The sequence below is a fragment of the Aedes albopictus genome, chromosome 2 (genome assembly GCF_035046485.1).
Source record: "Aedes albopictus strain Foshan chromosome 2, AalbF5, whole genome shotgun sequence".
Classification (NCBI taxonomy): Eukaryota; Metazoa; Arthropoda; class Insecta; order Diptera; family Culicidae; genus Aedes; species Aedes albopictus.
In genome coordinates, this window is record NC_085137.1 from 78,078,193 (window position 1) to 78,105,743 (window position 27,551).

The following is a 27,551-nucleotide window of genomic DNA, read 5'->3' on the forward strand; positions in this document are numbered from 1 at the left end:
TTGACAACGCAACTGATGTAATAAAGGAAAAGTATTGTACAAATTCATAGAATAGTTTTAAATAAAATGCTACTAAACATTTCTCTTTTGAACGGAATGACGTAGCAACATTCTCAGCGCACAAAAATGTGCGTTTTTGGAAGCTCTAAAAGTGGTTCTTTGACGACTTTGATGAGAAAATTGAAATGAAAAAGATAAAGTGAAAATACTGTTTTGTCCAAATTTTGAGCATTTTCCCATAGTTTTCATAGGGTGACGCTAGAACAAATCGTTTTATCGCACTAACTTTTTTGTTTTAATTTTCTCATCAAAGTCGTCAAAAAACCACTTCTAGAGCTTCCAAAAACGCACATTTTCGTGCACTGAGAATGTTGCTACGTCATTCCGTTAAAAAGATATTGCTGATTTTCTAGAAAAAAATAGGCACTTTTCAAGTATTTTTTACTTAAGTTACAAAAATAGCACCTCTCTAATTTTTTGATATGTTTTATAACAATATGTCTTCTTTTGAATGCTGAAAAAAGATATTTTTTATCTTTGCCCCAACCCGTAATATCGCCTTTTGAATAAAAGACGATTTCTAAAGAAAAACACTCATAACTTTTAAACCAAAAGAGATAACGATCGTCTCAGCGCATGAAACGACGCGTTTTCAAATGCTCTACAAGTGTTTTTTGGGCGACTTTGATGAGAAATTTAAACTGAAAAAGTTAAAGCCAGAAAACCTGTTTTTCTTGAATCACCCTAAGCTAATTCAGAAATATATCTCTAGATCGGTCAGTTTTAAAGCTACAAAAAAACTGTCTTCAGCAAACTTGCTCAAAAGTGATAGATCTCCAACTTTTCCGAAGAATGTATTTAGTTATTCTTGCAAATAAAACAGTTTGATTTCCAATTTCTGTGAAAATATGGACCACCCTAATTTTCATGTACATTGGAAAGAGGGCCTTATTATTAGCAACAACTTTGTAGAAGACCATATTTGTCTAAAAAATCATTTGAAGTCGCTGCATGCATCTTTCCTTGTAAATCTGGTTCGTGGACCACTGTGCAGTGGTCATCTATGTGTGACCATGCCTTCTGCTCTCATCTCTCTCATATATACGCGAATTGTTATTAGGGTGATCAAAATATTAGTGGGTTATCAAATTCTGTTTGGATATTGACATAGAGCTTCTACACTGTTCACATATTTACCAAAAATTCCTTCCGATTTTACACGAAATTCCTTCAAGGGTTTTCCATTAGTACAATAGTACATGCTCAAATTACTATATAAATATCTTCAAACTGTTCTGAAGGAATTCCTCCAGAAATATTGCCTGATTTTTTCCAAGATATTTTCTAAAAGATTAACCAAAAAAAATATAGAAATTTTCCAATTTTTTTATAATCTTCATAACAGGTTTCTCAAGGAATTCCTTCAAAAACGCAATTAACCCGTAAACACTCGGGACGCTCTACTTTTGGCATAAATGCAATATCTTCTTTGTTTTTAAAAATTTTACCCTGGATTTTTTTTTATAGTCAAGGGGAATAGTTGTGCAAAGAAATGCATGGTACCTCCCTCTTTTACACTCTCCCCCCTTTTGTTGGTAGCCGAAAATACGTGGCTTTTCTTTAAATTCTACATGTTTTTACACAAATTTCATCTCTTTGCTAATCATCACAAGTTTTCCCTGATCCTTGACATGCAATCACTACCCATCATAGTCTGTTGAAGTTTTGATCCCAGAGCTATTCTAAGGCATTCAAAGTACTCCGAAGTTTGTGTCACAAATTCAACATCCTATACCAAATTTTATACACGATGAATCACCAAAGAACATAGTCTACGGTACTCAGAAAGCCTCAAAGCACTCCTAGAATATTCATGGTACATGTATTGGGAGATCTATGTAGGTCATCCAAATTACGCTGGAATGCATTTTCTGAAGATCTACAACATCTACCATCATTTGTGTTCACTCTGTTCATGAAATTTAGTCACGTTGATGTTCATTAGCCCTCGCAACGCAACGAGCAACTCGATATTGTGGTAGTTGGACATTCCGTGAAATACAAATGGCCTCCAAAACACTTTGAAGTTTGGGTTACGATATCTACTTACTCTTTCATGCTTTAATTGTAAAAAATATGAGTGGGATGTAGTCTATACTTCTGATGGAGCCTCAGTGCACAACTATAATGCTTTTGGTACATTCATGGGGTATTCCAGGCTTTCCAAACTATTTTGAAATAAGGACCTTCAAGGCTTACAGGCTCTACTCTTGTTTTTGTTCACTCTATCGGCATAATTCTTTCACGATTGCGTCTGTTGCACCTCATAATATTGCGAGTATCTCTACGTGTTGCTATTTTGGTGTCCACTGGTATTCTAATGGACCCAATATATTTTGAAGTATGGGTCGCAATATCCGTAAATCTTATGATATATTTATTGTAGCGAATTCTCGTGCAATTGGTGTTAAGTAACATTCACTTGGTGATCTAGGTCATTCAAATTATTCTGGGATTAAGACCTTCAAGTTCCACAAGCTCTACTGAATCTCTTCACTTTATCGGTATAGCTCCCCCAAAAAATTCTTCAGGAATTCTTCCAAGACTTTTGCCAAGAATTCCTCAAATAATCTTCCCAGGTATTCATCCAAGAAATCCTGGAAGAATTCTTCCAGGAAGTTTTCAAGAACTTCCTCGAAAACTCTTCCAGGAGTTCCTCCAAGTATTCTACCAGAAATTCATACAAGAATCCCTCCAGGAATTTCTCCAAGAATTCCTTCGAGAATACCAGCAGGAATTTCTTAAAGAATTTCTCCAGATATTACTCTAAAAATTCTGCCAAGAATTCCTCAAAGAATCCCTCTAGGTATTCCCCCAACAATTTCTCCAGGAATTCCTCATAGACTTCTGCTTAGAAATTCTCCAAACATTCCTCCAGATATTCCTCCAAGAGTTTCTCCAGGAATTCTTCCAAGAATTCCTCTATGTTGTTTTTCCAAGATGCTCTCAAGGAATTTCTCTAGAAAATCCTCAACGAATTTTTCCCGAAACCTCCGGGAAATCGACAAAAAAATCCTCCAAAAATTATTCCAGGGGTTCATCCGAGATTATTTTCAGGCCTTTCTCCATAAGTTCCTTCAGGAATTCGTGAATATTTTTTTCAAGGAATTCCAACAGAAATTACTTGAGGAAATCCTCCAGGAACTTCTTCAGAAATTCTTCCTAGAATTGTTTCGGGGATTTTTTTAAAAAGTGTTCAAAAATTCATCCACAAATTCTTCCATGAACACCCCTAGGCTCCTTCAGGAAACCTTTAGTAATTCCTCAAAAAAAAAAACTCCTGGCATAGCTCTATGAATTCGTACGAGAATTGCTTCAGGGATTTCCTCAGAAATACCTCCAAAAACTGTTGAGGAATTACGCCAAAAATTCCTCCCGAAATTCCTCAAGAAACTCTTTTGAGAATTACTACAGGAATTCCTCCAGGAACTCTTTCAGTTATTCCTTAATAAATTCTTCTTGGAACTCCACCAGGAAGTCCTCCAAGAATTCCCCAATGAATATCTTCAAGAATTCATCCAGGAATTCCTCCAAGAAATCTGCCTAGAATTATTTCAAAATCCGTCCTGGAATTTCTCTAAAAATACCTACAGGGCCTTCTTCCCTAAGCATTTCACCAGAGGTTCCTTTAAGTCTACTGCCAAGAATCCCTTCAGGTATTTCGCCAGGAATACATCCAAGGATTTTTTCAACCCCAGGGATTCCTCCGAGAAATCTTTCAGGTGACTCTCCAGGAACTGCTCCGAGACTTCTTCCCAGAATTGCTCCATGAATCCCATCAGGAACTTCTCCAAGAATTTCTCCAAAAATTCTTCCAGCAATTTTCTCCAGGTATTCCTCCAAAACTTCTGCTAAGAATTTCTCCAAGAATCCGTCCAGGAATACCTTTAGGATATATTCCAGGAATTCGTCCAGCAAGTACTTCAGTAATTCCATCAGGAACTCCTCCAGAAATTACTCTACGAATTCCTCCTGGAGTTACTACAGGAATTCCTTTAGGAATCAATCCGGGAAAAACTCCAAGAATACCTACAAGAAATATTCCAGGAATTCCTCCAGAAAACACTCCAAAGTTTTCTCCAGGTATTCCTCCAAGATTTATTTCAGGAAGTATTCCAGGAGTTCCTACAAGGAATATTCCAGAAATTTCTCTTGGAATTACTCCAGGAAATGAAAATAACAAAAAAAATATCTTCGAAAATACCTCCAGGAGTTCCTCGGGACTTCTTCAAGTAAACCCTTCAGGAATTCCTCTAAGAACTCCCCCCCCCCATGATGTTCTTTTAAAATTCCTTCACATGACATGAATTGTTCCAGAAAGTACTCCAGGAATTCCTGCAGGATTTATACAGAAATTCCTAAAGAAATTCTTGGACAAATTCCTGGTAGAATTCTTGTAGGAATTCTTGGAGGAATTGCAGAACGAATTTTTCAAGGAATTCCTGAAGAAATTCCTAGAAAAAAAAAATAATAAATGGAATTCTTAACAGAAGTCTTGAAGGTATTCCTGAAGTAATTCATGGAAGGGAATTCTGGCAGGAATTCTCTATTGTTGTTGGAATTCCTGCAGGAGTTCTTGGATGATTTCCCGATGGAATCCCTGGAGAATTTCCTGTAGGCATTTCTGGAGGAATTTAACAGGGATTTCCTGGAAGCATTCCTGAAGGTATTTATTGAAAAATCCCTAGAGGTATTCCCAGAGTATTTTTTAAAGGAATTCCTGCCCAAATTCCTGGAGGGATCCTTGGAGGAATTTTTGACAGAAGCATTGGAGCAGGTTTTGGAGAAATTCTTAACGAGTTACTGTCGGAATTCCCGAAAGAATTTCTGGAGGAATTCCTATACGGATTTTTGGAGAAATTCTTATCAGATTTTTTTAGGAATAACTGAAGAAATTCTTGGAAAAATTCCTGGAGGAATTTTTGGAGAAATTTCTGGAGAAGTCTCGGAGCAGTTCCTCAGAATGCCTGGAGTGGTCCCAGGAGTATTTTCTTGAGGAATTTCTGAAGGTTTCCTGAAGAATCTTGGAGGTATTCATGAAGAAATTGGTGGTAGATTTCTTGGATGAATTCTTGAAAAAATTCTTGGAGGTATTTGTGGAGAAATTCCTGAAGGGATTCTTGGCAGAAGTCATAGAGGGACCCTGTTCTTGGGAATGGTCCTGTAGGGTTTTTTGGCGGAATTCCTGGAAGAATTCTTGGAGAAATTTCTTGATGAATTATTGGTGGAATTCCTGGAGGAATTCTGGGGGGGGGGGGAATTCCTGAAGATATTATAAGATGAATTCCTGAAGAATTTCCTGGTGGAATTCCAAGAAAAATTTATCAAGAAATTCCTGACACAGTTCCTGGAGGAATTCCTGAAGGAGTTTCTTAGGTAATTTTGGGAGGAAATTTGCCGTAATTCCTTAAGCACTTCTGGAGGAATTTCGGAGGATATCTCTGAAGGAATTCTCGTACGAATTCTTAGAATTATCTTAGGAGTATTTTCTTGTTGAATTACTAAAGGTTTCCTGAAGGATCCTGGAGGTTTTCTTGAAGGAATTTCTGTATGAACTCTTGATATTTCCCTAAAAAATCCATGCAGGAATTCCTGGAAGATTTCCTGAAGTAATTTCTGTTGGAATTCCCTGAAAAATTTCTTCACGAATTCCTGGTGGAATTTCTGGAGAAATGCCTGAAAGTAATCTCGGATGAATCTATGGAGAATTTTTTGAAAGAATTTCTGAACGACTGGAAAAAAATCCTTTGAGGAATTCCGGGAGAAGCTCTTGAAGGAATTCCTGGAGGAATGTTTGGAAAATTTCTTGGCTGAAGTCTATGAAAAATTCCTGGAGAAATTGTTGGAAGAATACCTAGAGAGATTCTTTGAGGATTTCTTGGCAGAATTTTTAGAGAGAAATTCAGAGAAATTCTTGAAGATATTCCTGGTGGAGTTTTTGTTTACTGAAAGGAATCTTGTAGGAATTTCTGGTAAAATACTTGGAGGAACTCCTAGAAGAATTTTCGAGGAATTCCTTAAAAAAAATCCTGGAAGAATTCTTCCAGGAATACTAAAAGAAATACCCGGAAAGATTATTTGAGAAATTCTTGGTGAAAGTGTTGGAAGAATTCCTGAAGGATTTTTGGAGAAGCTACACCGATAAAGTAAAGAGATTTAGTAGAGCTTGTGGAGCTTGAAGGTCTTAATTCCAGAATAATTTGGATGACCTAGATCACCAAATGAATCTCTTCTAGTAGTTTTCGAAAGTATCCCCAGGAGTATTTAAGGGATCTCTTGCAATAATCCTTCCGAGATTCCTCAAATAATACAGTAATTTTTGTGCAATTTTTTGAAAAACAAAAACTGAAAAATCCCGGGGGAAATATTTGAACAAATTTCGCATGGATCTCTAAAGACATTACTGGAGATAATTATGATGAAACCGTAGGAGCAATTTCTAAAAAAAAAAATTGCAGAAGTTTTTGCAGGAATCACTGAAGGAATTTCTCCAAGAATTCAAGAAGAATCTCTGATAATTCCGATTTTCCAAAGAAATTCGTGTAAAATTTGTTAAAAAAAAATTAAGACATTTTTAGGAGAAACTCCGTGGCACAACTTTTGAACAAATCCCTTGATGAGAATTCTAAGGAGAACCTAAAAACTCTGAAGAAAACTTTGGCTTTAAAAATATATCCTCCAAAGAAGTTCAGAGAGAATTGCAGCAAGAATTTCTTATAGAAACCCCGAAAAAAATTTAGAAGAAATCTTTAGTAAATTTTAGGAGGTACTTTTGAACAAATCTCTGGAAAAATATCTGAAGAAATAAGGAAGAAACTATTGAAGTTATTTGAGGTGGAATAACTCAAGAATTTCCTGGAGTTATACCTGCAGAAATTTAATGGAATTCCTGAAAAAAAAAACGATAAAGAAAAATTTGGAGAAACCGTTCAATTAAATTATTGACGCTTTTTCTAAAATCATTCCTGGAAAAATCTGTGGATGAATTTCTGAAAATTTCCAGTAGGAATATCTGAACAAACGTATAGATTCGCAAGTGTAAAGATGCCTAGAAAGAAAAATTTGAAATATTTTGAGAGAAATTTCCGTGGAAATTTCTAGATAATATTTTTGAAAAAAAGTAAAAATAAAAATAAAGTGGTAAAATTACCTAACTCATCCTCTGAAGAAATGGCGGGTAATTTTCTGGGGAAAAACATGGAGGAATGTCAGGAGGCAATCGTGAAGGAATCTCCGTTTGAACACCTGTAGGAATTTCTGGAGAAATCCCTGCCTGAATCACTGAAGTAATAATGAAAGAATTTTTGAAGAAATACCTGCTGGAAAATTTGAATGATTCCCTTCGAAAATTCATGCGAGAATTATCAATAGAATCCCTAGAGCAGTTCATGAACAAATTTCTTGTGGACTTCCTTAGGAAATACCTGAAAGAACTTCTGAAGCTATCTATGGAAAATTTCTTAAATAAACCACTGGAGGAATTAATAAAAGAATGTTCGAAAAAAAAAATCTTAAGGAGTCACTATAGAAATGTCTGAAAATCTGGACGATCCTGTAGAATACATCCAAAAGATTTCCTGGTGGAGTTTTACAAGAAATCCATGATAATCTACAATTTCTAGAGAAATTCAAGGCGGAATATCTGATGGTGGCCTCGCAAAATTTCAAGAAAAAAAATCATTGATGAATTTCTGAAAAAAATGCCTGAACAGTTTTTGAATAAAATACTTAGTAGATTTTAAGACCAAATTCATGGAGTATTTTTTGGAGGAATCTATACAATATTAATTTTTGAAGAAATTCATGGAAGATATTGCTGGACTTTGAATCCTTGGACTAATTTATGGAGTAATCTTTTTAGGATTTTTTGAAAAATCTCCAGGGACAGAGATGAACCAGCCAAGGGCTGCAAATCTCTCTAATAAAGATAATAATAACAATAATCTCCAGGGAAACTTTTGAAAGAATGTCTAAAATAGACTGTAGAAGAAATCCTTAGGACAACTTCTGAAGGAATCGATAGAAGAACTCCCGAATGATTTCTTTCAAGAATCTCCGAAGAAATTCCTGAAGGAATCATTTGAGGAATTTCTGAACGTGGAGCTTTTTTAGATGAATTTGTGAATTTGTGGTTCATTTTCAGTTTTCAGTTCATTCTCACAAAGATGTTTTGAAGAAATCACTTATGGATTTCTTAAGAAATTCTGGGAATTGAGAACGATATAATCCATGCAAGATTTTCTAAAATTACCTTTTCAGACATTTCGGAAGAATGAAATTTAAGAAATCACTGAAGAAAATTTCCGATTTAATATTTGGAAGGTTTTTTGAAGAGCCCGAAGAGAAATTTCAGTAGGAATTTTCGGGAGATTCCTTAAATTAATTACTGAAGAAATCCAAGGTCGAGTTTCTAAAAAAAAGGAAGGATCGAAGCATTCCTGAGGAAATCGCTGGACAAAGACCCATAATCACATATTTTTGGAAATCTGCAAAAAATAAAAAAAAAAACATAGGTTGTTTTCCGTATATTTGCGAGGGCACGCATATTGTGAGCTCAAATTGTTTTTGACCTCAAGAGCTGGATACTCCGTGAGTAACTTTGAGTAACATTGAAGACACCACTGCTATACTTTGAACGAATTCCGACCCATTATCACTATTGAAAACTATAAAAACTGTTAAGTATACATGTGAACAACAGCATATTTTCTGTTGTTCTATGTGATGGCATATTAACACATGTTGCCCTGACTCCAATTTCGCAAAAAAAAAGAAAACAAAAAAAGCTTTACCGCTCATCTGCTCTTGAAGCTCCCTAACCCTACATACCGTTCGGACTACAATCGACGTAACTCAATCGAAATTTTATTGGGGGGACTATAGAAAAGTCATTTTGATGTGGTTCCGAATTCCCTCCGAGGCTATATTCTGAGGGTATGTGTACACAAATTTTACACACCTCGCACAATGTGCTGCTTTCATCTGCAAGCCCAGCTGTGCCCAGCTTGTTTCTGCAGTGCCTCTGTAGGTCTGGATGTGTGCGTAAGTATGTGCTTTCGAATCTATGCCACCGAGCGGACACACGCCCAATCGCGCACATTCCGGTGAGTTATGAGATTTGATTTTGGTTGTGTTTCGAAATTTAAATTCAAAACGGAAAGCAACATTTATTTCTAAATTTTGCGACCGGTTTCAGTGCCGTAGCTGATGTTGTTGTAGGGGGAAGATGAGCGAAACAACAACGAGAGAGCGCGACATCAAATGCGAATTGTGCCGGGTTGTTAGCTTCCGCCGTCATACGCGCCGTTGTGGGGTGTGGGATCTGGGGTGGGAATTGGTTAAGAGCGTTAAGAGAAACGTGGGTTTGGGGTAGGTAGGAAGCCCCGTCGTCTACCGAGCTGGGATCGATTATGTTATTCGGCAATACATATTGCATTCAGGTTGTGTTTTTTCGGTCATTTGTTGTTGAGTTTCTGAAGGTTTTTTATTGCCTCTGATGAAATGAGGACAAACCCGAATTGGGGCATTTTATTGAGAGTGCACCCATAAGAGTACAATATAAATTCGTATTTTATAGGAGGTGAAAGGATTTGTAGGTTATGGGAGTTCTTTATTTTGTTTGAATCATTTTAATGTTACGCATTTTAGAGACTGATTTTCGATTTCTCACACACTGGTTCTCATTTTAAATGTACACAAATCACACCCTACGAAAACTACGACAAAAATGGAAATATTACAGCACATCACCAGAGAACAGAGAAATTCTTCTTCCTTCTTTTAAAGGTTCTATGAGCAATTCCACAAGGTACAAGGCTGAACTATAATTTTCGTGGACTTGTTATCTACAGTGATAGTTACAAGTTCGTGCAGAATTATACTCAAGCTTTACGTGTCAAAACTTTCCTGTGATATTGGGACTTACTGAGCTTTTTTCAGAAATATCTCCACAGATCCCTTCGAGAATTTGTTCAAGGACTCTCCCAGAATTGCTCCCAGGAATTCTTTCAAACTTTAAAATGTATCCATGGAATTCTTTGGAAATCCTCCAGGGATATGCTTTTGCAAGCCTGTGAGAAATCTTACTAGGTATTCATCTCCGAATTGTACTGGAATTCTCCTAGGGTTTGCTTCAGCAAATTTATATAATTATTTTGGAAATGAATTGAATTAAATCTCTCTAAAAATTTCTCGTCAAAGTTATCCAAGATCTACTTTATAAAATTTTCTATGCATCCATCCGAAATTGCTTCATGAATCCCTTTATAAAATCTTCCAGGGATTGCTTCAGGAATATCTTCCACGGCTTCCTTCAGAAAGGTCTTCAGGAATTTTCAGAAAAATCATTCAAGTATTTCCGAGCAAACAAAAAACCCTACATTAAGTTTTTAAAACTTTTCATGAGCTTCCGCAGTAAACCATCTATGGATTCCGTCGGAATTTCTTTTACTGATTCCTTCAGAACATAAAAAATAAAATTTTCTTCAAGGGTTTATTAACAAAAAAATCCAACAATTCATGTTAAAAAATAAAAAAAAAAGTGCAAAAGAAACATCTAAAAAAAACAGGAATTTGTTCAGGAGTTCTTCCAGCGCTTTCTTCAGATATTCTTACAGAGGTTCCTGCAAAAAAAAAATACAGGTGTTTCTTGACGATCTCCTTTCTTCATGAATTTCTGCAGGGCTTTCATCGAAAGTTCCCGCAGGTGTGGAGCGGACCTGGTGTGGTGGTTAGAACACTTGACTTTCACGCCGAGGACCTGGGATCGAATCCCACTCCCGACATACTCACAAAATGTGGGTCCCGAGATGAGCTAGCCTAGAGTTAAAAATCTCGTTAATACAGACAAAAAAAAGTTCCCGCAGGAATATCTCCAGGATTTTTTTTTCAGAGATTCATCTAAAAAGTTTTCCAGAGATGCCTTCTTTAAAACCTTCAATGAAACTTTCAAAAGTTCCTTCGGATATTCCTTAATGTATTTCGCAAAAAATTCTTCAGGATGCCTTGGAATTATCCAGAAAATCTCTAAGAATTTATCCCCTGATTACTTATGAAATATTTATCCAAAAAAAAAAAATTGACTAGGAATTTCTACAGGAATTACTTCAAGATATTTTTCTATGAATCTTCACAAAAGTTAACTTAGATAACGATGGGGAGTTCGACTGGAATTTGTATTACGTGGGTTTCGGATTCTCAGTTATGAATTTTGCGTCGACTACTTGGTTATCTTCGCCTATATGCTTATATGCGCACGTTAGCAGTCCAGGACATTCGCGTAATATCACTCTAAATTCACTGTAAAACATACTAAAATCGTATTGCCCAACCATGTCTCCGTGAGTCTATGGAATCTATAGTATCTATAGTGACAACTATAGGAACTGGGGGAACTTGTGGAAAACCCCTGAAGAAACTTTAAGAAGAATCTTAAGATTTTTGAAAGTGTTTCATCACATATATCGAAGAATATCTGTGGAAACCTGTAGAAAAATCCCAAAAAATTTCTAAAAAAACCTGATTAAATATGAATTTTTGAAGAAATAGCATTGCGTAGCATAGCATAGCCGACCGTGCACATCATGATGTGGCTCTCGATAGAAACATTGAACGCGCCAGAAAAGCCTTTCATTGAACGATCTCTTTGTTCGACATGTCTCAGAACATGTCCAAGAACTTGGGCCACTTCATAGATATCTGGAGTTGGAAGTTGGATTGGGTTCAATGGGATGTTTTCCTTGGCGAGAAAGCGTAGGACAAATTGTTATAAATTTAGTTCAGTCATTTACCTGGTTACCGCCCAAGCAACACACATGTTATATAAGAGTAATGACAGCGCAAGTTTTGGTTGTATAGAAGTAAAATCGATGTTATTTCAACATTGTGTTAGAATTAAGTAAAATAAACTTCTATACAACCAAAACTTGCGCTGCAGTAAGGGGCTGTCCATAAACCACGTGGTCATGAGGGGGGGGGGTTCGGCCAATGACCATTTTGTATGGACAAATGAAAAAAATTGTATGGACTAATGTCCATGCGGGGGGGGGGGGGGTCGGGGTTTGAAAAGTCCCAAAAAAATGACCACGTGGTTTATGGACAGCCCCTAACTGTTATATAACATGTGTGTTGCTTGGGCGCTGACAGATTAAGTATGAGTAGAAGATATGATAATTCAACCATTAGATAATTGAATTTAACTGAATACTTTTGAAGTAAAGTCGATTAGTGGTGATAAAATAGTCATAAAATGAGTTGATTTATTGTGAATTAATATTTGTTTGTTGAAATCAGTCGTTTCCTGAAGAATCACCGTTACAACTCTGAAAAAATATCGAGTTTTTCAGTGCCTGACTTCTAAATAAATCTCTAAAGAAACCTTGAGAAGAATATTTGTATTTTTGCCTTTCTCGTACACCAAGGTGTACCGAAAGGCTATATGTTCACTCCAAAAACGAAAATTTGATAGAGCCTCCGGAGGGGTCAAGTCTTATATACCAATCGACTCAGCTCGACGAATTGAGGTGATGTCTGTGTGTGTGTATGTGTGTGTGTGTGTATGTGTGTGTGTGTGTATGTGTGTGTACAAAAAAACTCACATCACTTTTTGGCAGTAAACCTCAACCGATTTTATTGACCGACGGTTCATTCGACGCGGAATCTGGTCCTATTGTTTCCTATTAAAAATGGTTCAGATCGGTCCAGCCGTTCCGGAGTTATGGCCATTTAGGTGTTCCGGACCGGTACCCCAGGAAGGGGCCAGATATGAAAACGCTACAAACCCATCCATGCGGCACATCAAACTACGGCATTTTCGATAACTTGATGAATGGTAAGCAGAAAAATAGTCTCAGACCATATCTGAACCGGTAGTGTCCCGGAACCGGTTCCGGGTGTCCCGCCGGAAGTGACCAAACATAAAAGTGAACTAAACCCATGCATGCGACATATCAAACCGCGGCTTTTTCGATAACGTGGTGAACAGTAAGCAGTAAAACATTCTCAGACCATATCGGAACCGGTAGTGTTCCGGAACCGGTTGCAAATGTCCCGCCGGAAGTGGCCAAGTATAAAAGTTAACCAAACCCATGCATGCGACATATCAAATAGTGGCTTTTTTGATATCCTGATGAACAGTAAGCAGGATAATATTCTCAGACCATATCTGAACCGGTTGTGTTCCGGAACCGGTTCCGGGTGTCCCGTCGGAAGTGGCCAATATAAAATTGAAATAAAACCATGCATGTGACATATCAAACCACAGCTTTTTCGATAACCTGATGAACAGTAAGCAGGAAAGCATTCTCGGACCATATCGGAACCGGTTCCAGATGTTCCGCCGGAGGTTGCAAAGTATAAAAGTTAATTAAACCCATGCAAGGGACATATCAAATCGTAGCTTTTTTGATATCCTGATGAACAGTAAGCAGGAAAATATTTTCAGAACATATCTGAATCGGTTGTGATCCAGAACCGGTTCCGGGTGTCCCGCCGGAAATGGCCAAATATAAAAGTGAACCAAACCCATGCAAGCGACACATCAAATCGCGGATTTTAAGGCATCTTGATTTGACAAAAAAAAAAGTTTCCGGCCATATTGGGGACAACCGGTAGTGTTCCGCAACTGATTACGGTTGCACCATCGGAAGTGTTCAAATGTAAAGGAGAACCAAACCCATAAATTCAACACATTTAATGACTTTTAGGTAAGCTGATGAACGGTTAACAAAAAACGGATTAATCCACCTAGTGGTGATAGTGCCTTTCTCGTCGAATATGTACTCATGATCTTTCCGTCGACATAAGCATCCTGAATCCTATGAATACTTTATTTATAAAAGCAAGAATTTCATCCAAGCCATCATCGAGTTGGGAAACTTTTTGATGGCATATATTCCCAACGTTATGTTCAATGTATAGGCCGAGCTGAAAAATATCAGACCTCTTAGTTGACTGCGTGAATACCTTTACTATTACTGGAGGCCGATCAATACCTAGACGATAATAACAAGCTAAAATATATTTTTTTTTACAATCAAAAATCATTTTACAGTCTTCGATAAACTTTTTCCTGCACACTTTACTGGTTACTAGATTCAAGAAATTTGACCAGAAAAATGGAAGCAAGTGAAATTTTTCATACTGAATCCAATTTAAATTTGAAACATATCACAGAGCGCGAGGAGCAACCAGTCGGATCAAAATTTTGCGCAGTAATTTTAGACGCAAAAGGGGATTGCAAAATTTTGTTTGCGGCTCATGCAAATTAATTTCAATTTTCCCATGCAACCCCCATTCTACTGTATATTTACACCTCAGGAATTTGAAAAGGTGTGATTTGATGAGCCTGCTTCAGTTTCGTCAAGATTTTGTTCTCTTACACATATTTATCGCTTGCATTGATCATTTTCACTGTTTTCACCATTTCATATGAGATACCTGGAACCGGTTCCAAGATTGTACCTATTGTCTCAAATATGGTCTGAGACTAGTTTCTTGCTAACTGTTCAACAGATTTTCTGTAAAGCTGAAAATTGATGTGCATTAGGGTGGCCCACACTTATATGAAAAACAAAAATTTCAAAAAATCCCAAGTCTTACCTCCTCAATCAGTTGTTATGGACTCCCAGAAGCTACGTTCAAAATTTGAGCAAAATCGGTTGAGCCTAAGGGGGCGCTCAAAACGCTTGAAGTTTGTATGGGAAAACTTGGCCAAATGTATGCAGAAATTTTATGTTTTCGAATTTTGCCGCTAGGTGGCGCTGTAAGCGTTCAATAATCAAACCCTTTGGTATTATTGTAGGTGACTATATGCCAGCGAACTTTGTCAAAGACCGCGAAGTGATCCGACGGCTGTGAAAAAAGTTATACCCTAGGCAAAGTGAGGCAAAGTATTGAGATTTCATTATTGATATTATTCCTTTACATGTATTGGAAAAATAACAATAAAGTTTATCATCACTTTGCCTAGGGTATAACTTTTTTCACAGCCGTCGGATCACTTCGCGGTCTTCGACAAAGTTGTTTGGCATATAGTCACCTACAATAATACCAAAGCGTTTGATTATTGAACGCTTACAGCGCCACCTAGCGACAAAATTCGAAAACTCAAAATTTCGGCATACATTTGGCCAAGTTTTCCCATACAAACTTCAAGCGTTTTGAGCGCCCCCTTGGGCTCAACCGATTTTGCTCAAATTTTGAACGTAGCTTCTGGGAGTTCAAAACAACTGATTGAGGAGGTAAGACTTGGCATTTTTCGAAACTTTTGTTTTTCATATAAGTGTGGGCCACCTTAATGTGCATGCATGAATTTGATTCATTTTGCATTTTGGTCATTCTGGCGGAACATACAAAACGGGTTCTGGAACACTACCAATAGTCTGTAATGTGATCTGTGACTATTTTCTTGTCAACCGTTCATCAGGTTATCGAAAAAGCCGTGGTTTGATGTGAACTGGTTCTGGAACATCACCGGTAGTCTCTGATGTGATCAAAGGCTGCGTTCTTGCAAACCGTTCATCAGGTAATCGGAAAAGCCGCGATTTAATGTGTTGCATGCATGGGTCTGGCTCCCATATGCATTTGACCACTTCCAGCGGGACATCCGGAACCGGTTCCGGAATATTGCTGGTTGTGCCAAATATTGTCTGGAACCATTTTCTTGCTAACCGTCCATCAAGTTACCTAAAGAGCCACGATTAGGTGTGTCGCATGCATGGGTTTGGTTCACTTTTATATTTGACCACTACCGGCGGGACATCCGGAACCGGTTCCAGAGCACTACTGGTAGTCTCTGTTGTGATCTGAGGCTATTTTCCTGCTCATCATTCGCCAGGCTATCGAAAAAGCCGCTATTTGATGTGTCGCATGCATGGGTTTGGTTCACTTTTATATTTGACCATTTCCGGCGGTGCACCCGGGACCGCTTCCGGAATACTAACGGTATTCTGCTGTGATCTATGGCTATTTTCCTGCTTACCGTTCTTCAGATTATTGAAAAAGCTGCTATTTAATGTGTCGCATGCATGGGTTTGGTTCCCATCTACATTTGACCACCTCCGGCGGGACACACGGAACCGGTTCCGGAACACTACTGGTTTTCCTAAATATAGTCTGATTCCATTTTATTGCTAACCGTTAATCAGGTTATCTGAAAAGCCGCGAATTGATGTGTCGCATGCATGAGTTTGGTTCAATTTTATATTTGGCCACTTCCGGCGGGGCACCCACCACCGGTTCCGGAATACTACCGGTAGTATCTGCGGGATCAAAGGCTATTTTGCTGCTCACTGTTCATCAGGTTATCAAAAAAGCCGCAATTTGATGTGTCGCATGCATGGATTTGGCTCACTTTTATATTATGCCACTTCCGGCGGAACATCCGGAACCGATTCCGGAACACTACCGGTTCAGATATGGCCTGAGACTATTTGCCTGATTTCCGTTCGTCAGGTTATCGAAAAAGCTGCGGTCTGATGTGTCGCATGCATGTTTTTGTGGCATTTTCACATCTGGCCCCTTCCTGGGGTACCGATCCGGAACACCTAAATGGCCATAACTCCGGAACGGCTGAACCGATTCGAACCATTTTCAATAGGAAACAATGGGTCCAGATTCCGCGTCGAATGAACCGTCGGTCATTAAAATCGGTTGAGATTTAGTTCAAAAAAGTGACGTAAGTTTTTTTGTCCACATACATACACACATACACACACACATACACACATACATACACACACACAGACATCACCTCAATTCGTCGAGCTGAGTTGATTGGTATATGTGACTCGACTCTCCGGGCCTTCGATCAAAAAGTCATTTTTGGAGTGAACATATAGCCTTTCCAGTACACTTAGTGTACGAGAAAGGCAAAAATCATAGACCATACTTTGGAAAACCAATAGTGTGCCGAAACCGGTTCCAGGTGCCCCGACGGAAGTGGTCAAATGTAGAAAAAAAAACCAAACGCATACACGCAGCACACTAAATAACGGCTTCTTCGATAACGCGAAGAACGGTCGGCAAGAAAATAGTCTCAGGTCAGTAGTGTTCCGGAACCAGATTCGAGTGCCTCGCCGGAATTGGCGAAATGCACCAATGAACCAAACCCATACATGCATTACATCAATTTGCGACTTTTTAGGAGAACTGATTAATAATTTGCATGAAACTAGTCTAAGACCACATCAGGGACAATCGGTAAGTGGTAAAATGTGAACCGAAAGTTGTAAATGTGAAATTGAATCAAATCCATGCTAGTCGTACCATAAAACCACGCTGATTCGACAATAATTGCTGTCAAATTACCTGTGTAAACTTTCAATTCGATAAACTAACTCTATTTTAGTTTTGTTTAGATTGTATGATTTGTTTTTGAACACAAATTTTACAGATATTGTGGTGGTACGAATTGATAGCTTGTACATTTTACGATTGTTGGATTCCGAGGTTCACTGCGGTTGATCACCAAACGGATCAGGTGTCGGAATGCACCAAATTAGAACCAAGAAAATAACCTCAGACCATATTTTAGACAACCGGTAGTGTCCCGAAACTAGTTCTGGGTGTCCCACTGGAAGTGGTCAAATGTAAAAGTGATTTGCACCCATGCATAAGATAAATCAAATCGTGGTTTTTTAGGTAACCTGATGTACGTTAGCAATGATATTGCCTCAGACTATATTTGGGAGACCCAGTGGTGCTCCGGAACCTGTTCCGGAAAGTAACCAAATGTACCATGCGACACATCACATCACGGTTTTTTAATAACCTGAGGAACGGTTAACTAGAAAACAGGCTCATACCACATTAGAGACTACTGGTAGGGTTGCACAACCAGCGTTTGATGCTTCGCCGGAACTACGAAAGTAAACAAAATCAATGCAAGCGATAAATATGTGTAAGAGAACTTAATCTTGACATATTAAACCCACATACAAACAGACGTCTCACTACGTTCTTGTTTTTAATGGTCAATAAAATATAACCTAGAATGTGCAAAAAAAACTTTATCGAAGACCGCAAAGTGATCTGTAAATGTGTAAAAAGTTATATCTTAGCTTATTAGGATCGTCTTGATATTGATCAGCTCCCAATGTTAGTGAAGGTACTCAAGCAGTCAACTGAGAAATCTGATATTATTCATCTCTGCTTTTATGCTGAACACAACGTCGGAGTATGTGCCATCAATAAGTTTTAAGTCAATTCAATGATGGCTTTGATAAAATGCTTGCTTTTCTTTAAAAAATATCAGGATTAAGGAACACTTTGACTTACGTCGACGAAAAGATCGTGAGAACATATACGACGAGAAAGGCACTATCACCTCAAGGTGGATTAATTTGGGTTTTTTAGGATTGTAAATAGAGAAATACCTATAGAAAATTGTATAGAACAAGAATTTCTCAAGAAAAATTTTGAATTTCTGAAAAAAACAATTAATTTCCGAAGCAATCCCCAGAGGAGTTCTTTTACGAATCTCTACAGGAATCTCCAAAGAAGTTCCTACATCTAATAGAAGATTTCCTACGTGTATTTCTTAAGGACTTCCTGCAAGAATCTGTGAAAAAATTTCTGCTGTGTTGCATTTTTGGGAGTCTCCGGAGGAATAGATTAAACAATTCCTGGAGGAATTTCTTGAGTCTCCTCTGATTTCTAGAGTTTCTGAATGAATACCTTGAAGTATTTACTAAGCAAACTTGAGACTAGTTCCTAGAAGAATCTTTTGAGAAATTTTGGATAAAAGTTTGTTCTTGAAAGAAGTACTGGAGGAATTTCTGGAAAAATGTTCAAAGAAATACATGGACATGAGCAATAACTGCTCTTTCAAGCTGTGGAAATGTGGCGTGATGAAGATCATCCTGAAACAAAATGTGTAAAAGTTGTGATTAAGGCCGATGCATATATTTAATATTTGAATTTGTTTGATATCTCCCTCCCCCTGTAGGATTTCTCCATTTTCTCCATCAACTACACTTTTTCACCTTCAACAGTATATCCAAAAACTCCAACTCAGAAAACAGAAAACTCTAACTTTCAACGACACTATCATCGACTGCACTTTTCTACGTTAGTCTGCAAACTGCCTCTCTCTTCGCGCCCTTTCGCCTAGCTCGGTCTCCAATCTTTAAGTACTAGAATCGCGTACTAGAATCTACCACGGGAGAGCTCTCCACGTTTTACCTGTCCTTTTTACATCCTTTATCTTCTCTCTCTCTCTGACACTCGTGATTGCTCTCAACTGACCGACCGAGCGCCGGCAATCAATTTCCTTCCTTATTTCTACACATACACACTAGTTCAAAATAGATCGATTCCAGGGTTAATTTCGATTTTAATAATTACCCATTTTGATACATCAAATTTATTAGTTCGCCAATTTTATATAAACTAAAGCTAAACATATATTAATATCTACACCCCCCTCTCCAGCTTTAGAAAAACCCAAAATTTTGAGCATGAGCATGAGCATTTGTGACCGTACATATCGTAGTTGCTACTCCGTGATTGACCTGAGATAGCGAAATTGCACAGAGAACCAATAGGCTTGGGATTTGCCACCATGCTCAATGTACACGTTTCGAGTGCCCAAACTTTATTGGGTCAATAACAGCGCTGGCCACGTCCTTACGGTCTACCGGGAAAGGGAAGGAATGTTAGTTTGACAACCGTTGCTACTAGAGGTTGTATGTACTACTGGACCCTCCACAGTTGTCACGGGAAGGAGTTTTGTTAGTAGGGAGGGATTGATAGTTGCATAGATCAAGGATTCACTTTGGTAAGCGATGCGATCCATGCAACCGTACAGTATACACGCAAATGTGTCACCTCACAATTTGGAAGAATGGTGAGACCATGACAATTTTAAATGAAAATTTATGGAATGAAAAGATTTTGCGTCATCTCGCAATGAATTAACTACATCGGCTGTTTTCCTACTCTCCGCATCGACCAATGTGGCGCTAGCTTCTATGCGCGAAAAATCGCTAAAAGTAAATCGCAAAAATATTGTATGGCGAATAGCATCTAAAGGCAAATTTAGCGAAGTGGAATACATTATTCGAAAAAAATATTTGGTAGTGGTTGTGCACAATGGTGACTTCTATTAAGCCTACCAAATATTATTTCAGTGAAAGCTTTCTATTTCAGGTAATTCAAGTTAAGATGCTTTTCACCATACAAAATAAAATGGATTTACTCCTGCTGATCAACTGTGGGTGTGCGCCAAGCGAGTAGTCCATTGGGAGGACTGGTGTACCAATATGCTACTTGCCATGAAATCGATACATCAAAACAAAACATTGTTCTGACACAAACAGTGACGGATCGCACAAACTAAGGCAAAATACTGACGCACAATTACGGATAAATCAGTGTGGCCAGCACCGTAAGGTGGCGGATTGTACAAACATACAGGAGAATGTAATTTTAATTAAACAAAATTATTAAATAATTTGGCCGACACTTTGCAGATCTTGTTGAGTAAATACATGAAGGATGATTTTCAACCTATAGATACATTTACTGCGTCTTTCAAAGAAAAAACAAGAAATAAGCTCACCGTTCATCAATCATTCACTCGAACATCTATCGATAAAAACGATACGATCGTGCGACACTATTTTTCGAACCGAAGTTAGCAAATGTAGCCATAACTGGTACAGGGTTCCTATCATTGGCACACGCTTTAATAAATACCAAATGTAGTTTTGGTTCCGTTTCTATATTTTTCCTGTAAAGTATGCTAGCTCAGCTATCTTCTTCTTCTTTTAACATATTGGTGACATTCGTTGGTCTTCTTGTTATTTTTATACAAATAGTTTTGCTTAGGTAGTGCCATAATTGGTACACTTACCCTAGTTAGATAATAGTTTTTCGGGGAATGGGTCATTTCCGTGAATGTTTTATTATTGCTGATATTTATTACTGGATCCGAAATTCATACACCTTATCTCATCACAACGCATCTTTATATTCATCCAGTATGATATTCCATTTTCCGCAGGGGAATAGCAAGCCCCAGAATATCTTCTAATGCATTCAATTAAAATTATTGTTAATTTCCCCTTTTCGTCTACTTCGTTGTTAAAAAGACCACAAGAGTGCAAATCTGCGATTATTCGCTTCCAAGTTCAAACCTAATTAGGTGTGCTGATTTTGACACTGATGGTCGTCTACCAGGTCCACCGACTTGCAACGGTGAGGCAAACTGTGAAATATGCAGTCACAGACAAACAGACGTGTCCTAAAAAATGTTGTTCCAACTCATATCTAAGAGTTTAATACTATATAGTTGTAAGCATCACAACCAGAAGTGCACGTATACTCCTACTTCGTGTTAGATGTTTCTCACTAAGGCTTTCAGCTTGTTTTGCTTGTGGTGATAGTTATGCAAACTGAGCGGTGTATTTCATGGAAAAGGTGTGTCCGTCCACTTGTCAATGATAGAGATTTCCGTCGACGCGACGACAGTCCTTAGTAACAATACGAGGGGACCGAATTCCGTTAATGCACTAAAACGAGTCAATTCAAATAGCAGACACTCGTTGGGGCTTTCCTCAGCTCAGCAGTATCATTCACGCTCAACAACAAAACCGTACTAAAGGACGCTGGGTTCAAATTTATTGGAGGGATAGCTAATATAATACTAAGGAGCAAATTCTGCTGCCAAGCGATGTGTAACGCCAGGAGGAAGACAAACCGTAACCCTGCTTGAGCTTTTGGGGGTTTTCTTTCGCTCTGACTACTAATATCAACGCGCTGGAAATAATTTGTGTCAGCTCGAAATGGAAATCTTTTTCTGCGAGAGCGGGTAGAGCTCGTGCTAATTTTGTGCAAGCGATTTTAAACTAGCAATGTGATTAGCAGTCAGCGAGAGATTAAAATCCTTTCAGTTGCCGTTGAGCTAGCTGAGCTTGCTGTGGATAGCATAGGCTTTGGGAAAAGATTTAATCTTGGTTTACAATAAGAAATTCTGTATGTGTTTTTCAGTCAAGTTGTAAAAGTAAGCCAATTATTAGAAGAAAATGCAAGAGAGGGTCTCCAGTTAGCCTAGTGGTTAAGGCTAGGGATCGCCAATCCGGAGACGGCGGGTTCGATTCCCGTTTAGGTCGGGAAAATTTTCTCGACTCTCTGAGCATAGTGTTGCATTGTACTTGCCTCACAATGTACAAATTCATGCAGTGGCAGGCAAAGGAAGCCCTTAACTGTGGAAATGCTCAAAGAATACTAAGTTGAAGCGAGGCAGGCCAAGACCCTGTGGGGCAAGGGCGTAGCCAGCTTTTTGGCCAGGGGGGGGGGCGAGCACCCTTACACTGAAAACCACTTTGCAGTAACAAGGAGTTCAAATACTTCATCATAAAAAATAAAAAATAAAAGTGAAGTATGAAATATGGGTGATTAACAGGAATGGTTCAATGGAAGAATCATATATGATTATAATGCTGAGGAATTCCTCAAGATATTGCCTTAGGAATTTCTTAACAAATGCCATCATGAATTTGAATTTATCCAGCAGTTTCTCCAGAAATTTCTTTAATATTTTTCCAGGTCATTTTAATGTAGATATTCCAGAAGAAATTACCTTCGGAAAACTTGCAGTAATTCCGTTGGGAATACCTTCAGAAATTCCTTCAATAATTCCTCCAGAAGTTTTATTACGAATTTCATCATGCATTCTTTTGAGAATTTCCCCAGTAATTCTTTACAAATATCATTCTTAATTCCACCAGAAATCCGTTTGAGAAGCTCCAGAAAATACTTTAAGAATTTCTCCGGGAATTCTTTCAAAAATTCCAATCAAACTAAGATTCCTTTCCTTGAGGAAAACCCTAAAAAATTTTTGGAGAAATTTCTTCGAAAAATCCTGTAATGAAATCCTTCGGAATTACGGGAAAAAAATCTTTGAAAATTTCTAAAGGAATTCCTTCGGAAATTCCTGGAGGAATATCTTTGGAAGTTGCTAGAGGAATGTATTCGGAAATTTTTAAAGGAATCAATAAAAAAATAATTTCAGAAATGTATTTCGAAAATACATGAGGAATTCAACCTGAAATTCCTTGACAAATTCTTCAGAAATTTCTTGAGGAATTCCTTCATTTCTAAAGCTCCTTGAGAAAATCCTTCGAGAGTTCTTCTACGATTTCCTTTAGAAGATTCTTCGGGAATTCCTTGAGGAATTTCTTTGAAATAGATTTAGAATGTTCCTTGAGGAACTCCTTCGGAGTTTTCGTGAGGAATTCTTCCAAAAATTCCTTGAGGAATGCCTTCAAAAATTCTTGGAGGAATTCATCCGGAAATTTCTGTGAGAATTCCTTCCCAAATTCCTGAAGCAATTCATTCGAAAATATTGAAAAAAAAAATCACTAAAAGTCTCTTGAGATATCCCTTCTGAAATTCCATAAGGAATTTCTTTAAAAATCTTTCAAAACTTCCTTGAAAAAATATTTCGGAAATTCCTGAAGAAATGCTTTTTGTGATTTTTTATTTCCTAGAGGAACTCATTCGGAAATTCTTTGAAGAGCTCCTTTATAAGGAAAATTCAGAAATTCGGAAATTGTTAAAGGAGTTCGTTTGGAATTTTTTTTGACATATGTCTGAAATGTCTGATGGAATTTTTGTGAGAAATTGTTTGATAAGTTCGTTGAGGATTTTTTTCGGTTTTTTTATAAATCTTTACGAAATTCCTCAAGGAATTCCAGCGGAAGATCCTTGAGAAGTTTCTTCGGAAATTCCTCAAGAAATTTCTTCAAAAATGTATTGCGAAACTCCTACGAAAACTTGAGAAACTTCTTCAAACATTCCTTCAGAAACACGTTTGGGTATTATGTGAGAAAATCCTAAGGAAATTTTTTGAGGACAACCGTCAAAAATTTTTGGAGGAATTCATTTGGAAATTTTTGGAGGTATTTCAAAGCAAATCCATAAGAAATTTCTTTGGAAATTCCGGGAGGGGGTTCTTCGGAAATTTGTAGAGGAATTCCTTCGGAAATTCAGAAGAAAATCCTTTGAAAATTCCAGGAGAAATTCCTTTGAAAATTCATGGAGGAAATCCTACGGAAAGCTCCTCCGGAAACTCATGGAGGAATTCATCGGGAAAATCCTGGAAGAATTCCCTCGGAAATTCTTGGAGGAATTCCTTCGAGAAATCGTGGAAGATTTCCTTCGGGAATTTCTGGAGGAATTTCTTTGGAAATTCCTGGAGTAATTTTTTCGGAAATACCTGGAGAAATTCATTCCTGAAATTTCTGGAGGAATTCCTTCGGTAATTCATGGAGAAATTCCTTCAGAAAATCCTTGAGCGATTCCTTGGCAAAAGTCCTGGAGGAATTTTTTCTGAAATTTATGGAGGAACTCCTTCGGAAATTCGTGAAGGAATTCTGGGAGAAATTCTTTCGAAAATTCCTGGTGGAATTCCTTCGGACATTCATGAAAGAATTCCATCGGAAATTCCGGCAGGTGAAATTCCTTTGAAAATCCCTGGAGGAATTCCACCGGAAATTACTGCAGGAATTCCCTCGGAAATTTCAGGAGGAATTCCTTCGGAAATTGCTGGAAGATTTCCTTCGGAAATTACTGAAGGAATTCCTTCGGAAATTTATGAAGGAATTCCTTCGGAAATTCCAGGAGGAATTCCTTCGGAAATTCAGGGAGGAATTTCTTCGGAAATTCCTGGAGGATCTCCTCCGGAAATTTCTGAAGAAAATTATCCAGAAATTCATGGAGGAATTTCTCAGGAAATTCCTGGAGGAATTCCTTCGAAAATTCGTGGAGGAATTTCTTCAGAAATTCGTGAATGAATTCTTTCGCAAAATTCCCGGAGGAATTCCTTCGTAAATTCATGGAGAAATTCCTTCGGTAATTCCTTTGAAAATTCCTAGAAGAATTTCTTCGGAAATTCTTGGAGGAATTTCTCCGGAAATTCCTCGAGGAATTTCTTCGGAAATTCGTAGAGGAATCCCGTCGGAAAATTTCTGGAGGAATTCCTTCGGAAATTCATGGAGGGATTTCTTCAGATATTCATGAAGGAATTCCTTCAGAAATTCCAGGAGGAAATTCTTTGAAAATTCCAAGAGGAATTCCCTGGAAAATTCCTGGAAGAATTCCTTTGGAAATCCCTGGAGGAATTCCTCCGGAAATTCCTAGAGTAATTCCTCCAGAAATTTGTGGAGGAATATTTCCGAAATTTCCTGGAGGAATTTCTCCGGAAGTTCCTGGAGGATTTCCCTCCGAAATTCCTGGAGAAATTGCCACGGAAATTCCTGGAGGAATTCTCTCGGAAATACATGGAGGAATTCATTCGGAAAATCCTGAAGGAATTCCTTCGCAAAATTCCTGGTGGAATTACATCGGAAATTCATGGAGAAATTCCTTTGGAAATTTCCAAAAGAATTTCTCCAGGAATTGCCGACAGAATTTCTCCTGGAATTTCTGAAAGAATTCCTCCTGGAATTTTCAAAAAAATCCTTCAGGAATTTCCAAAAGAGTTTCTCCAAGAATTTCCGAAGGAATTTCCAAAGGAATTCCTCCAGGAATTTCCAATGGAATTCCTCCGGGAATTTTTAATAAATTTCTCCAAAAATTTCCGAAGGAATTCCTCCAGGAATTTCCGAAATAATTGCTCCACGAATTTCAGAAGAAATGCATCCAAGAGATTCCGGAGGGATTTCTCCAGGAATCTCCGAAGAAATTCCGAAAGAATTCCTGCTGGAATTTCCATGAATCTTCAAACGAATTCGTCCAGCAATTTCCGAAGGAATTCCTCCCGGAATTTCCGAAAGAATTCCTCCAGGAATTTTTGAAGGAATTCCTAACGGAATTTGTAAAGAAATTCCTCCATGAATTTTCGAGGGAATTCCTCTTGGAATTTCCAAAAATAAAATCCAAAAAGACTTTCCAAAAAAAATTCTCCAGGAATTTCCGAAGGAATACCCCAGGAATTTCCTAAGGAATTCTTCCAGTAATTTCCGAAGAAATTATTCCAGCAATTTCCGAAGCAATCCCTCCTGGAATTTCCAAAGGAATTCGTCCAGTAGTTTACGAAGGAATTCCTCCAGGAATCATAAAAAGCATTCCTCTAAGAAATTTAGAATGTCTAAGGAATTCATCCAAGGTTTTTTTCAGGAATTTCTCTATAGATTTCTGAAAGAATTCCTCCAGAAATTTCCGGAGGTATTCATCCAAAATTTTTCGAGGGAACTTGCCAAGGAATTTCCGAAGGAATTCTTTCAGGAATTTTCGAAGGGATTCCTCCAAGAATTCTGAAATTTTTTAAGGAATTCCTCTAGGATTTTTTGAAGGAATTGCTTCAGGAATTTCCGAAGCAATTCCTCCCGGAATTTCCGAAGCAATTCCTCCCTGAATTTCCGAAAGAATTCCTCCAGGAATTCCTAAAGAAATTCATTCTGGAATTTCCGAATGAATTCCTCCAGGAATCTCCAAAGGAATTCGTCCAGCAATTTCCGAAGGAATTCCTCCCGGAATTTCTGAAAGAATTCCTCCAGAAATTTCCGAAAGTATTCATCTAAGATTTTTCGAAGAACCTCGCCAAGGAATTTTCGATGGAATTCCTCCAGTAATTTCCGAACGAAGTCCTTCACGAATTTCCGATGGAATTTCTCCAGAAATTTCAGAAGGAATTCTTCAGGATTTTGCGAAGGGATTCCTCCAAGAATTTTAGAAGGAATTCCTCCAGGAATTTCCAATGGAATTCCTTCATGAATTTCCAATGGAATTCCTCCAGCGATTTCCGATGGAATTCCTTCAGGAATTTCCGAAAGAATTCTTCCAGGAATTTCTAAAGGATTTTCACCTGGAATTTCCGAATGAATTCCTCCGGAAATCTACAAAGGAATTCGTCCAGCAATTTCCGAAGGAACTCCTCCCGAAATTTCTGAAAGAATTCCTCCACTAATTTTTAAAGGCATTCCTAATGGAATTTCCGAAGTAATTCCTCCCGGAATTTCCGGAAGAATTCCTTCAGGATTTTCCGAAGGAATTCTTCTAGGAATTTCCGACGGTAATTCTCCAGGAATTTCCAAAAAAAAATCTAAAAAGAATTCCCGAAAATATTCCGAAGGGATTCCTCCCGGAATTTCCGAAAGAATTCCTCCAGGAATTCCTAAAGGAATTTCTTTTGGAATTCCAAAGGAATTCGTCCAGCAATTTCCAAAGGAATTCGTCCCAAAATTTCTGAAAGAATTCCTCCAGGAATTTCCGATGGAATTCCTCCTGGAATTTCCGAAGGAATTACTCCAGGAATTCCGCTAGGAATTTCCGAAGGAATTCCTGCAAGAATTTCCAAAAAAATCCAAAAAGTATTTCCGAAAAAAATCCTCCACGACTTTCCGAAGGAATTCCTCCAGGACTTTCGGAAGGAATTCCTCCAGGAATTTTCAATGACATTCGTCCTGCAATTTCCGAAGGAATTCCTCCAGGAATTTCCAAAAGCATTCCTCCAGGAAGTTTGGAATTATTTTGTCCAGGAATTTCGT